Here is a 3,989-nt window from a genome sequence, read left to right as displayed (position 1 = left end):
GGTTGCAGTTAAACAGAAAAAAACAAAAATTATGGCAACAAGAATGATTAACAACTGGGAAATAGAGGGAGAAAATGTGGAGGCAGTGACAGACTTTGCATTTCTAGGTGCAAAGATTACTGCAGACGCAGACTGCAGCCAGGAAATCAGAAGACGCTTACTACTTGGGGGGAGAGCAATGACCAATCTTGATAAAATAGTGAAGAGTAGAGACATCACACTGGCAACAAAGATCCACATAGTTAAAGCAATGGTATTCCCCATAGTCACCTATGGATGTGAGAGCTGGACCATAGGGAAGGATGAGCGAAGGAAGATAGATGCTTTTGAACTGTGGTGCTGAGAGTGCCTTGGAGAGTGAGAAGATCCAACCAGCCCATACTTCAAGAAATAAAGCCTGACTGCTCGTTGGAGGGAAGAAGTGTAGAGGCCAAGATGAAGTACTTTGGCCACATCATGAGAAGAAAGGAAAGCTTAGAGAAGACAATGATGCTGGGGAAAATGGAAGGAAAAAGGAAGAGGGTCCGACCAAGGGCAAGATGGATGGATGGTATCCTTGAAGTGACTGGATTGACCTTGAAGGAGCTGGGGTGGTGACGACTGACAGGGAGCTCTGGCGTGGCCTGGTCCATGAAGTCACGAAGAGTCGGAAACGACTGAACGAATGAACAACAACAACTAGCACAATACTTTGGAAAGCATTCTCTGCTGCTTTTGGTTGCAGCCACCTAAATTCAGTAGTTTTGTGGTGGTGAATATTGTCCACTGCTCTATTGTATTATGAGACTACAGGGATGTGTTACTGGATTCTAACATTAAATGATGCATTAGAAAGAGCAAAAGCTGTGGGATAAAGTTTCTTCAATGTAATTTTTGTAATACATCAGTTGCCAATGCAACAACTTAGCAAGGCAGATGTATCCAGTTAGAAGCCCACAAATGCGGTACAAAAGCTTGGGGAAAGGCCTTTGATGTCTTTCTGAGCTTACAGTTTAAAGATAGCAACAAGGATGAATCCACACTTACTTCCTATAATACATGGTTGATTCACCCCAGATAAAATATATCTGAAGCAACGTCACTAAATCCAAACAACAAATAAGAATAAAGACCAATAAAACCATTATCTATAGACAGGATGAGACAACAGTCATATGAAGTAAGCCCTCAAGGCAGAGAACTTTATAGGAAAGGCTTCAAAAATGCACACATCAAAGACTGGTGGACAGTGGCTCCTTGGTTTATCGCAGCAGGGGCACTTTTTATATAAGGATGAGAAGAAGAAAAGATCCAAGACCATTCTGCAGGGGGTTTCTCTGCTTCAAAACTTCATCCTGAGCCCTTCGCCTTGACTCCATCTTGTGGCTCATTGGCTCCAGAGGATGAAAACAGATTTCTCTGGTCTTTAAAGATGCAAGAGAAGCCTTCTTTTCCTGGAACATACGCTTCCCCACTATGTTGTTCATTACTGGTTTCCCAGCCCCCATGGTCTTCGCTGACTCAGAGCTTGCTGGAGATTATTCAGACTGGAAGTCACGTCTGTTTTTCAGGCTCCATCATTAAAACTTAATCACTGGGAAGGGAAGTTAACTATTTTATTCAACCTTGGCGGCGTACTGTGAGCAAGTGGCTCATCAGTTCAACTCTAAAGCCTTCCTCCATCAGCCAATAAACCATCACATTGATTCATAATAACTACATAGCAGGCTAACATCATGCCACAACGCTTTCACAGGTTCAGATCATAGGACAACACCCCCAAATCACACAGCTACTAATAAAAGGCCTATTTATACAATCCACTGGCCTGCCATAACTCTTTTCAGACTCACTTTAACCTATTGGCTTGGAGAAATGAAATGTCAAGGCAACCAGTAACTCCTGGCAGGATCGGATATTCTGGGATCAAAGAACAATAAAATAATGATACTATATATACTCAAGCATAAGCCTCATTTTTCAGTCCCCCTTTTTAGGCTGAAAAAGCTCCCCTCAGCTTATACTCGAGTCAAGGTTATTTATTATTTTACTCTGTTATTAGTATTATTTTATTACATTTATTATTTTACTCTATTATTACATTTATTATTTTACTCTATTATTATTACATTATTTTACTCTATTATTATTTTATTACATTTATTATTTTATTCTATTTATTATTGTTTTTATTACATTTATTATTTTACTTTATTATCACTGTTATTACATTTCCATTATTTTATTCTATTATTATTAATTTTATTATTTTACTCTATTATTATTGGAAGGATACATAAACACATTTACATTAAAGAAGGTTAGAATAATTGTTTAATCAAGAGTTGGACAGACTTATCTTAAATTAGTTTTATGCAAATATTCAAAAATATTTAACCTACTGATGTCTCAATTAATGTAATTGTATTGGTATCCATTTTTATTTTGAAATTTTCCAGTAGCTGCTGCATTTCTCACTCTCAGCTTATATGCGAGTCAATATGTTTTCCTAGTTTTTTGTGGTAAAATTAGGTGCCTCGGGGTTATATTCAGGTTGGCTTATACTCAAGTATATACTATATTTCTAATTTCTAATTTTCATAATAGCCCTCCCTTGAATAGTGCACAACCCAACATTCTGTGACCTATTACAAAGCACACAAACACCCTTTTACAGCTCCATCTAGCAGCAAAGACCTTTGGGCCATAGTTGAACTGCAATCAGTGAGTGTATGTGTATGAGGACCCTGAATGTGCATAGACTTGTCTGTTCGAACAAAAATCTATGCAGATATAGATTGGCACTGGAATAGATTTGTGGGTAAGATGAGTTGCCTTGTTAAGACTGTCAGGCTAGAAACCACAGTATCTCTTATGTCCTCAGCTGGTTCTGGTCCTACCAGAGATATGATTATACACTGTAAAGTACCATAACCTTCCAAAACAAATGACATTTCATAAGCCACAATGTTTACCCTTCTAAAGAGCAAAAAGGCAAATGCTGCAATCTGAAAACCGCCACTTTCGTAGCCAATATATATATATATAGTCATCGAATGAAACTTGCATATATATTTTATTCCTATACTAAATTATATTTTATTTCCATAGGAGTCATTTAGAATTTAGATAGGCTCAGATCCGATGGAATGATAGTAAGCAATGGGACACAAACCATGACAAACAACTGAAGCATGAGTTAGACAAAGGGGAAACAGGGCAGAATTAAACAAGTCCAGAAATATCATGCTCTGCGCCAAGTGATATGACTGAAAGGACCATGTCTTTATTGAGTTCTGTGTTGAAGACAGTAAAGATGTTAATGTAAATTTTGAAGGGTATATAGAGCTGCTTGCTTAGAATACATACATAAGAGTAAATGGGACCTGGTCAACATTACTCCTGTAATGAGGAGTGCTTCCTACAATTGAAACCCATGACACAATCATTACCATAAAAATCAATATGTTTGTTAGTAAATTGGAAGAATGACATATCCCAGGATAATTTCTATATGCTGTAAAAAGCTGGAATCAATGTCCGAGTTGTTGCAGAGAAAAGCAATTGTTTATTGTTGCCATACTTTCTTCTGCTCTAAATATTACTGTCTCAATCACACTTCTGCACTGCCAGGAAGGCTCAGTCCTGCCAGGAAGTCCCAACCCCTTGACTCCTAGTAGTAATGACTATAAACTTTCATTAAAGTTGCATAAACAAGCAATTGCAGGGACTTTGCCCCAAATACCAAAGTCTCCCTGCTGTGCAATCATCGCCTTCAGCCTCCTTTTCCCGCTCAAGTAGCCCATATCTCATGCCAAGAATATGGCATACCATTTCGGCCTATAGATTATTTAAATGCACTCCACTGTCCCATCTTCCTGGCAAAATAACATTGTAAGCATGGGAATAGGGCAGGGATAGAAGGGGAGATAAAATCAACAGCAACAATATCTGTTGCAACAAATCTGTCAAAAGAATCTTGAGCAAATATTTTACAACAAGAGACAATA

The sequence above is a fragment of the Anolis sagrei genome, chromosome 6 (assembly GCF_037176765.1).
Source record: "Anolis sagrei isolate rAnoSag1 chromosome 6, rAnoSag1.mat, whole genome shotgun sequence".
Taxonomy (NCBI): domain Eukaryota; kingdom Metazoa; phylum Chordata; class Lepidosauria; order Squamata; family Dactyloidae; genus Anolis; species Anolis sagrei.
This window is presented reverse-complemented; position numbering follows the sequence as displayed.